Source organism: Macaca mulatta, chromosome 3 (assembly GCF_049350105.2).
Source record: "Macaca mulatta isolate MMU2019108-1 chromosome 3, T2T-MMU8v2.0, whole genome shotgun sequence".
NCBI classification, from domain to species: domain Eukaryota; kingdom Metazoa; phylum Chordata; class Mammalia; order Primates; family Cercopithecidae; genus Macaca; species Macaca mulatta.
This window is the reverse complement of record NC_133408.1, coordinates 168,738,079-168,748,859: the sequence shown is the minus strand read 5'-3', so window position 1 is coordinate 168,748,859 and position 10,781 is coordinate 168,738,079. Positions and strand designations below refer to the sequence as shown.

General features: G+C 45.0%; 1 pseudogene; it reads left to right on the top strand.

The window, feature by feature from the left end:
- Positions 1 to 7,730: 7,730 nt before the first annotated feature.
- On the top strand, positions 7,731 to 7,799 carry LOC144340217 (U4 spliceosomal RNA; annotated as a pseudogene).
- The last annotated feature ends 2,982 nt before the right edge of the window (positions 7,800 to 10,781 follow it).

Sequence of the window (10,781 nt, the reverse complement as noted above, 5' to 3'; positions counted from 1 at the left end):
GTGAAGAATATTAAAGAATAAATGAGCAGGGCATAGTGGCTTACACCTGTAATCCCAGCACTTCAGGAGGCTGAGGCGAGAGGATTGCTTGAATCCAGGAGTTCAAGACTAGCCTAGGCAACTTGGTGAGACCATGTCTCTGCAAAAACAATTTTTTAAAAAAAATTAGCCAGGCATGGTGGTGCACACCTGTGGCCCTAGCTACTCGGGAGGCTGAGATGGGAAGATCATTTGAGCCTGGGAAACAGAGGCTGTAGTGAGCTGTGACGGTACTACTGCAGTCCAGCCTGGGTGGCAGAGGGAGATCCTATCTCAAAGACAATTAAAAAAAAATTTTTTTTTAAATTGTAAAACAGAACGCAATCATTTAAAATCTGGAAATTGTTCTAAGGGCATAGAGCAAATGGAGAAATATTGTTGAAGTTCTTACTAAATCTTAGTAAGAACAATCTGTCTATGGCATTTAAGGCATGACCCATTCTTTTACTCCTCCCCCCCACTCCCTGTTATGGAAACTCTACCTGAGAGCTCTATTCCCGGTAAGGTTTTTCCCAGCCCCTAGTCTGTGGCTACCAGTTTTACCCAGGTAGGGGCATGCTGCCAGGGTTTCTAGTTCCCTCCCCAGTTCTCTGCTGCAGAAGCTGTATTCCAGGCAGGATCTGGTCCCTCCCCTTACCCAACCCCAACTGTAGGGGAGAAATTCTGTTCAAGGCATGGCAGGCTGAGAATACTGGGACCGGATCACTTCACCTTTCTCCTCCCAGCCAGTTTGTAGAGTGGAGGAGGTTCTACACCAGGAGGGGCAAGCAGAGAGGATCAGTGGCTTCTCCTGCTTCCTCTACTGCCCACTCACAGAGCCAGGTGTCACTACAGGCAACACCGGGCCCCACCCCCAGCTCTGATGCAGTGTCCTGGGGTTCTCTCAGCAAGAAAAGCAGCCCATAATGACAAAGAGCTTTAGAGCTCTACTTGAGGACACAGGCTGTATTGGAACAGAGCCTGGAGAACGCTGCCTAAGGGTGTTGTGGAAAACAACAGAGACCTTGAAAGAGAGCAGTTAAGAGGAGGCTGGTAGCTCCATGACACAGCACAATGGCAGAGCAGCTAAAAATTTCATATAGAGAGCCAGGGAAAAAGAAATCAAAGCACGCTGGAAGCACATTCAGCTCTAGGGGTCAGGAAAGGGTGTGCACATGTTTCTGGTTGCATGGGGCAGACTTGAAAATATTCTCTAAACCATACACAGGCCTGTTAACAAAGGGCAGAAGCCTCATTGGCACAAAGGCCTTAAACAGAACCTCTGGACAAACACTGACTGAACAATAAACTACTCTGACCAGGGCAACTCCTAGGAAGCAAGGCTTGGAAGTAAAATCATGCTCTTCTCTAGTAGTCGAGAACATCCTGGGCACTCCCAAGGCTGTACCCTATCATGAGCCACCAGAGAGGGAAGATCTATGCTACTAGGCCCTGGCTAACAATGGGGCAAAAAGATGTAAAGGGAGATAGGATGACAATGTCTCATCAAATAGAGAATATCAAGTACTATGAACAAAGTGAAAAATTCACTACAGGGACTTAACAATAGATTTGTTCTGTCAAAAATAAGAATCAGGCCAGGTGCACTGGCTTATGCCTGTAATCCCAGTATTTTGGGAGGCCAAGGCAGGAGGATCACTTAAATTCAAGACCAACCTGTGCAACATAGCGAGATGACCCCATTTCTACAAAAAATAAAAAAATTAGCTTGGCATGGTGGTGCATACCTGTAGTCCCAGCTACTTGGGAGGTTGAAGTGGGAAGATCATTTGAGCCCAGGAGGTCAAGGCTGCAGTGAGCTGTGACTGCACCACTGCACTCCAGCCTGGGCAACTAAGTGAGACCCTGTCTCAATAAACAAACAAACAAACAAACAAACAAACAGAATCAGTGAATTTAAAGACCGATCAATAGAGGTTATACAATCATAAGAGGAAAACAATGGATAAAAATGAACAGAGCATTAGAGAAAAGTGAGAAGACACCATTAGATGCACCAACATACACATAATGGTAGTACCAGAAGGAGAGAAGAGAGAAAGAGACAGAAAAAAATATTCAAAGAAATAATTGAATACATAGACACAGGGAAGGGAACACCACACATTGGGGCCTGTCGGCGGGGGATGGGGGAGGGAGAGCATCAGGAAAAATAGCTAATGCATGTGGAGCTTAATACCTAGGTGATGGGTTGATAGGTGCAGCAAACCACCATGGCACATGTTTACCTATGTAACAAACCTGCATAGCCTGCACATGTACCCCGGAACTTAAAATAAAAAATTAAAATAAGAAATAATGGCTGAAAACTTCCCAAAGTTGATGGAAAATACTAATCTACACAACCAAGACATGGCCTACTTTCTCCTTGTTGCTGATAGTAAAATGCAAATGAAAGAAACAGAGGAAGGAACTGTTAAGTGAAAAGTAATCAGAACTTCATGGTTTAGAATGATCTCAGTTTATCCACATTGCAAAAGTTGAGAAAGTGTGCTCTGGAGAAAGCACCAAGGCTGAGGCTCAGCAACCATTTGCTAAGGAGATCAGGCCTGTGACTCATGGATCCAACCATCTCAGCAGAAGGCAGGCATGTAACTCTCCAGGAAGAATCTATGACGAACCCTCGTGTCTACTGGCATAGATTCCCTTGACATCACAGAAGGCAAGGTTTTTGAGAATTTTATACCAACACAAATACCGCCAGTCTAGACTGATTGAGACAGAGATGGAATAAAATGGAGGAAGAATGACTCCGAAGGCAGAGCCATGGAGGCAGAGGCCTGAAAGTGTAAAGCCAGGGCTACCATAAAGGCCCAGAAGACACAGCATCAAGTCACAGAGGATTACTCTCAGGCTTTGAAACCTAATGGAATTGACCCCATTAGATTGCAAACTAGCTTTAGACCAATAACCGCCTTTTTTTCCTTCCATTTATCTCCCTTTTGGAATGGAAATATGTCCATCCTATGCCTGTTCCGCCATTGCATTTAGAAAACAGATGACTTGTTTTCTAGGTTTAACAGGTCTATGAACAGAGAGGAATTTTGTCTCAAGATGGATCATTCCCAGAGTCTCGCCCATACCTTTTAAGATAATGTAGATGAGGAGATTTGGGACTTCTTGAGTTGACATTTAAATGAGATTTAGGATTTAGAGTTGATACTGGAAGGGTTAAGACTTTGGGGAGTCTTGGGGTAAGGTGAACATATTGTGTACATGGGGTGGGTGTGAATTTTGGGTGCCAGTGAGTAGACTGTACTAGGTTGAACAGTGTCATCTCAAAATTCATGTCCATGCGGAACCTCAGAATGTAGCCCGGTTTGGAAACAGGGTCTTTGAAAACGTCATTAGTTAAGTTAGGATGAGGTCCTGAGATCAGGATGGGTCCTGACTCCAATATGACAGGTGTCCTAGGAGAAAGGACACACAGAGAGAGACACAGGGACAATGCCACATGACGAAGGCAGAGATTGGAGTCCTGCATCTACAAGCCAATGAATGCCCAGGGTTGCCAGCAGCTACGAGAAGCATTAGAGAGGGGTAGGATGGTTTACCTTTCGGGGCCTCCAGAAGAACCAACCCTGATGACATCTTGATTTTGGACTTCCATCCTCCTGAACTGTGACATGTAAAAAAGTTCTGTTGTTTTAAGGCACCCAGTTTGAGGTCATCTGCTACAGTGGCCCTAGGAAATAAGTACAAATGTCAAGCCCATTCAGCAAAGGAAGAATCGTCTTTTGAAAAGTGATGCTGAGACAACTGGGTATCTGCATACAAAGGAAGGGAGTTGGACCCATATCTTACAGCACACACAAAAATTAACTCAACATGGTTTCCAATACCTAAGTGTAAGAACTAAAATTGGCCGGGCGCAGTGGCTCACACCTGTAATCCCAACACTTTGGGAGGCCAAGGCGGGTGGATCACCTGAGGTCAGGAGTTCGAGACCAGCCTGACCAACATGAAGAAACACCGTCTCTATTAAAAATACAAAATTAGCCAGGTGTGGTGCTGCATGTCTGTAATCCCAGCTACTCGAGAGGCTGAGGCAGGAGAATTGCTTGAATCCAGGAGGTGGAGGTTGTGGTGAGCCGAGATCGTGCCATTGCATGCCAGCCTGGGAAATAAGAGTAAAACTCCGTCTCAAAAAAAAAAAAAAAAAAAAAAAAAGAACTAAAATTATAAAATAAAACTTTCATAAGAAAACCATATAGGTAAATCTTTGTGACCTTGGATTAGGCATGGTTTCTTAAACATGACACCAGAAGCAAAAGCAACTAAAGAAAAAACAGATAAATTGGAATTTATCAAAATTAAAACCTTATTTTTTATTTAAAAAATTTTGTAGTCTGGGCGCAGTAGCTCATGCCTGTAATCCCAGCACTTTGGGAGACTGAGGTGGGTGGATCATGAGGTCAAAAGTTCAAGACCAGCCTGGCCAACATGGTGAAACCCCATCTCTACTAAAAATACAAAAATTAGCTGGGTGCGGTGGCAGGCCCCTGTAATCCCAGCTACTCTGGAAGCTGAGGCAGGAGAATACTTGAACCTGGGCTGCAGAGGTTGCAGTGAGCTGAGATCTCACCACTGCACTCCAGCCTGCGCGATAGAGTGAGACTCCATTTAAAAAAAAAAATTGTGCTGTAAGGGACACCATTAAGAAAGTGATGGCCGGGGGTGGTGGCTCAAGCCTGTAATCCCAGCACTTTGGGAGGCTGAGACGGGCGGATCACGAGGTCAGGAGATCGAGACCACCCTGGCTAACACGGTGAAACCCCATCTCTATAAAAAAATACAAAAAACTAGCCGGGCGAGGTGGTGGCCGTCTGTAGTCCCAGCTACTCAGGAGGCTGAGGCAGGAGAATGGCATAAACCTGGGAGGTGAAGCTTGCAGTGAGCTGAGATCCAGCCACTGCACTCCAGTCTGGGCAACAGAGTGAGATTCCGTCTCAAAAAAAAAAAAAAGAAAGTGAAAGGACAACCCACAGAATCAGAGAAAACATTTCCAAATCACTTATCTGATAGATGACTTATATCAAGAAAATAGAAAAAGTAACTCCTGGGTCAGGCATGGTGGCTCATGCCTATAATACCAGGACTTTGGGAGGTCAAGGTAGCCAGGAGGTCAGGAGCTCAAGACCAGCCTGGGCAACATGGTGAAACCCCAGCTCTCCAAAAAAAGAAAAAAAAAAAAAAGAAAAGAAAAGAAAAAAATTAGCTGGGCGTGGTGGTGCACACTTGTGGTCCCAGCTACTCAGGAGGCTGAGGTGGGAGGATCTCTTGAACCTGGGATGTGGAGGCTGCAGTGAACCGAGATGGCGCCACTGTACTCTAACCTGGGCAGCAGAGTAAGATTCTGTCTCAACAACAAAAAACAAAAAAAAACAAACAACAAAGACAGATTAAAAAAAAAAACCCCTACAACTCAACAATAAAAAGACAACCCAATTTAAAAAAGGGCGAACGATCTAAATAAACATTTCTCCAAAGAAGAGATAAAAATGGCCAAAAAGCACACAAAAAGATGCTCATCATTAGTCACCAATAATCATCAAGGGGTGAATTTTATGGTTTTCGAGTTAGAGTACACATAAAAAGCAGCTGCGTAAAATAATATGTATGGAATAATATGTAGAGTACACATAAAAAGCAGCTGCATAAAATAATATGTATTTTTAGGCCTATGACATGTAAAAATGTAGTATACTTGACAATAACAGCACAAAGGAGGCAGGTGGGAGCAAAGCTATATTGGAGTGAGGAAATAACAGCAGATGGGAACTGAAATCCATAGGAAGAAATCAAGAGGAACACGAAGGATAAATAAGAAGATTAATATAACTAACTCTATAAATATGTACTTGGTCTTCTCTCAGGCTCTTTCAAAGTAATAGTTATAGCCAGGTACAGTGGCTCATGCCTGTAATCCCAGCACTTTGGGAGGTCAAGATGAGCCAGGTGTTTGAGATGAGCCTGGGCAAAATAGTGAGACCTCGTCCCAATTAAAAGAACTTTTTAAAATAAAAATATAAAAGTAATAATTATAACATTGTACTGTTGGCTTTACGATACAAAGAAGTAATATGTGTAACAATAGTATCACAAAAAGAGGGAGAAAGGAACACCACTACTTAAGAGTAAAGTTTATATATCTCACTAAACTATTTAAAATATAAATGACTACGTCTGCTGAATCAGAATTTCAGGGAACTGGCCACTTTCTTAGCCCTTCCAGGGCCTTTGTATGAGTTCAAAAAGGCTTCTTTTTCTCCAGTCGGAGGTAGCTACATGCCAGGGCCAAAGGCATAGCAAGCACAGCATGAGCTGGAACAACCCCCTCGCCCTAGTGCAGTGAATAACCCGCACAGCTGTCTGAGGGAGGTGGCCCCAGCCATGACCCACGTATTTATTTTAAAATGGCTCCTCTAACAATTCTAATGGACAACCAGGGTTGAGAACTATTGGGTTAGGGACGCATTCAAAAAGAATCTATTCTAAAGTATCAGAAAACTGATTAAATATGAGAGATAATTGTTAGAGAGGATTTAGGGGGAAGATTTTCAGGTTTTTTAATTCCAGGGACTGAGAAATTGGTAACAGAAATAGAGGAGATGGAAGGAAAAACCTGATTTGGAGGGAATGAATTCACTTTTAATTATGTTGAATTTGGTCCAGGTGCGGTGGCTCATGCCTGTAATCCCAGCGCTTTGGGAGGCCAAAGTTGGTGGACCACTTGAGGCCAGGAGTTCGAGACCAGCCAGCCCAATGTGGCGAAACCCCATCTCTACTAAAAACACAAAAATTATCTGAGCATGGTGGTGGTGCACATCTGTAGTCCCAGCTACTTGGGAGGCTGAGGCACAAGAATTGCTTGAACCTGGGAGGCAGAGGTTGCAATGAGCCGAGACTGCGCCATTGCACTCCAGCTTGGGCGACAAAGCAAGACTCTGAAAACAAAACAAATAATTATGTTGAATTTGAGGCCATGGCAAGATGTTACATTACAGTTGGAATGCCACACTGACAATTGAAAGATAGATGGTTCTGAACTCAAAAACTGTGTATTCAGGAAGCACCACGTAGCACAGTGATAATGAAAATAGATACCCCGTATAAAGAGCCTACTCAGTGCTTTACCCAGTGCTGGACAGTGTGTGTAAATACGAGCAGCAGTTGGCATGAGGCTGATGGAAGATGGTCACTCATAAGCAATTATTTACCCTAAAAACACATGTGTTTGGCCAGTGGCCTGGGCTGGACTGGATGAAGGCCAGGGTCAGAAAGTGAGGTGTGACTGGGAGGATGGAAGTGGCCTGTAAGTGATGCCAGCAGGTGGCTGAGGAGGATGCCACCACTTGAGGTTCCAGGGCACCACCCTGGGATCTTGAAACAGGTGAGTCTCAGTATTATTGTGACAAATGGGTGATAAAAATGGCAATGGCTTCCCAAGTTCCATGGCCAGTTGTCCTGGGGTCTCATGTGGTACAAACCCCTTTCCGCCCCTCATCCCCACTACAGTGTGTCTGGCATTGATATTCACCAAAACCAGAAGCCTGGATGTGTTTGTATCTGGGTTCATTGTGCTGGCCCTGGTTGATGAATTGGCTCAAGACTCAAAACTTCTGTGGTTTGGCCCATGGATAGATTCCTGCAGGAAAAAAAAAAAAAAAAAAAAAAAAAAAAATGGCCAGAGCTTTGCACAGTGGCAGTATTGTAGCCAATGAGGTTTATCCAAGGCATGATTATTGCTAATTGACATTCAAAAAAAGCTGGGGGGAGAAAAATGCCAGCATGAAGAAAAAAAGGAAGGTACACATGAATTGGAATTGGCAGGTTATTGGAGGAGGGGGATGCAGCAAGTCCCACCCCCTAGCATAAATGACACTTACCTGTATGGGCATGCACACAGCTATAGTTGACCCCATAGGCCTCAGTGCTGTGGACAGGCCCAGCCAGTCTCAGGGCTTGGCCAGACTGGTGAGCAGGTGTAGACAGGTAGCCAGCCTACATTTGTGCCATACCACAAGGCTACCATTTCTGTATAAGGCCACCTCCTAGGGCATCTGAGCTGATTGATAGCATCGTTATGCTCAAGCCGCCCTGGAAGTTTGCACACAGGTCAAATCCAGAGCCAGGAAGCAGAATGCTATGAAAGAGAGGCTCAGTCTTCCTTCCTTAGCTGAAATGGCAGGTGATTGATGCCTGCTGGGATCTTTTGTATTCCAAATGGTCCCATGAGGAATCCAGCAGAATGGATCCTGTTTGGGGTCTCTCTGACTACATGAGGGGCACAAACCATTTCAGAGTTTCTCAATAGGTCAGGAAAACAGAAATTGTTCTATGATTTTCCTTGCCCCGAACTATGAGGCCGGGAGGGTCAAAAAATGATGCCGACAAAGCAGACTAGCATGAAACAGCAGAGGCTTTGGTGCAGTGCTGGGGAGGAGGAAGAAGACTGTGGCCTTGGCAAGCACTAGGGGAGGATGGGAATGGCGCTGCAGGCTCAGAACTTTGGCTCCTCTGACTATAAAAGCTGGAATTCACCTCTAGAAGGAGAAAGTTTCTTTACAACGCCAAGTTAGCCAAGCGGAGCGAATGCGGAGCCCCTGCAAGCTCTTCCTTCTCGCCTGATTGGGAATCTCAGAGCTTGTGAGTTAGTTACTGAATAACTGGTAGCAGCAGTTGATGTGACCCAAAGGCCTTTCATAGAATCAGCAGTTTAAAGGACACTGCAGCCAGACAGTGAGTCCAAGGTCAAAAGTCGGGAGAAACCAGATCCTGGGCTTCATTCACTGCAGAACTTCAGGGCAGGGAGAAACCAGTCCAATGCACGTAATGCAGGAGGAAGTACATGCAGCAGAAGGGAAGAAAGGAATGTGTGCAGGATTGAAATCTGCCCTCAGGTCAGGCACAATGGCTCACACCTGTAATCCCAGCACTTTGAGAGGCCAAGGCAGGCAGATCACCTGAGGCGGGGAATTCGAGACCATCCTGACCAACATGGAGAAACCCCGTCTCTACTAAAAATACAAAATTAGCTGGGTGTGGTGGCGCATGCCTGTAATCCCAGCTAACTCAGGAAGCTGAAGCAGGAGAATCACTTGAACCCAGGAAGTGGAAATTGCAGTGAGCCGAGATAGTGCCATTGTACTCCAGCCTGGGTAACAAGAGTGAAACTCCATCTCAAAAAAAAAAAGAAAAAGAAAAAGAAAAAGAAAAAAAAAGAAATCTGCCCTCAGATTGTCTTGATGCAGTGGGTACTGAGCCATCAACTACCCAACTGAGCTGGACGTGATGAGTTTTGTGCCTTTAGAGTATCTATAAACATAGACCCTTGGAGTAGATCATGAGTTGTCATCCCCTAATTCCTCTTGTCTTCTACTTCTAACATGCCAAGAGGCATGTTACTAATTATATGGCTCCTTTGCAAAACCTCCCAAGGGGCCTGCCTTCCTCTCCCTATTCCTGTGGGCAGAGTTTGCTTAGCACTTAAGCACATCTATTTTTTCACTTAACTTGCTCTACTGAGAGCATTTCCATAGCTCTTTCTCTTCACTAGCTTGTGATTTATTGAGGGTAGAGCCATTTCGTATTCAGTTGTATTTATGTTAGCAGGGCTTGACTCAGTATTGGGTGCATAGGAAGTACTCAACAAACACCTAGCAAATGAAGGACTTGTTGAACCCCAGTTTCAAGGCATGCTTACATTAGCCTGGCCCTCCTCTCCTTCTGCAGTCTCACCTCCCATTCACTCTTAGCTCCAGCCACTTCTTTCTACCTGAAGTTCCCAGCCAAGAACACAGCCCTTTGTGTCTACATCTTCGTGCTTTCTCTACTGCTCTCCCAACATTCTGAAATTCTCTGCTTCCCTCTCTTTGCTTTTGGACATGCAATTTCACCCTCACCTCTCCAGCCACTGGACTGGGAGCTCCTTGAAGGCAGGACTGTGGGCTTCTTTTTATTTCCCATGGAGTCAGTCTGGTGCCTAGCACTCAGCAGAGGCTCAGTTGGTGTTTGTTCAGGGAAGGAATGAATTACTCTGGCTTTGACTGAAACTATGTTCTGGCCTCCATCAGGCAGCTCCTCATTATGTCTTAGTTAATTGCCATTTGTTTAGGAGGATTTGCTCAGCAAGGAGGAGATGAGTAACTAACCAGCGGGAAAAGTCAGTGTTAAATGGAGCTTTGAGCAGGAGTAGTTTGAAAATTGTTGGCTTAATCAAGAGTGACTAGTTACTTCTGTTTCACCATGTCCACACAGTTAACAGGGTGAAGCCATCTTGGATTTGTTATAGGGGATGTCCTGGCTCCCCCTTATTCCACAAGAGCCAAATGGGTTCGGAAAAGAGGTCAGTGTGGAGAGATATCTCCACCCCACTCTCTGTTGCCTCTACTTGCTGCCCCAGCCCTGGAACAACGTCAGATCTACACAAAATTATGAAGCGGATAAGGTTTGGCTTTGTCCGTGTCCTATTAATATTTGTATGTCTCTTTTCCCTCGTTGTCTCCTTCCAGGATGGAGGGAAGGGAATATAATGTGATTAATCAGTAACCAGGGGTGAAAAACTCTAACCCTTGCAGAGACCAAGGGAAACAAGCCAAGTTGGCTGGGTAGGAACAAAGTGACCACGTCCTGGTGAAAGTGGCAGCTGCTCCCCTGCTCAGGTGGTTGGTTGTTCACAGGGACCATGGGCCCAGGGCTGTGTGATCTTGTGTTTTGCAAAATCGCCCTTGCTATGAGCC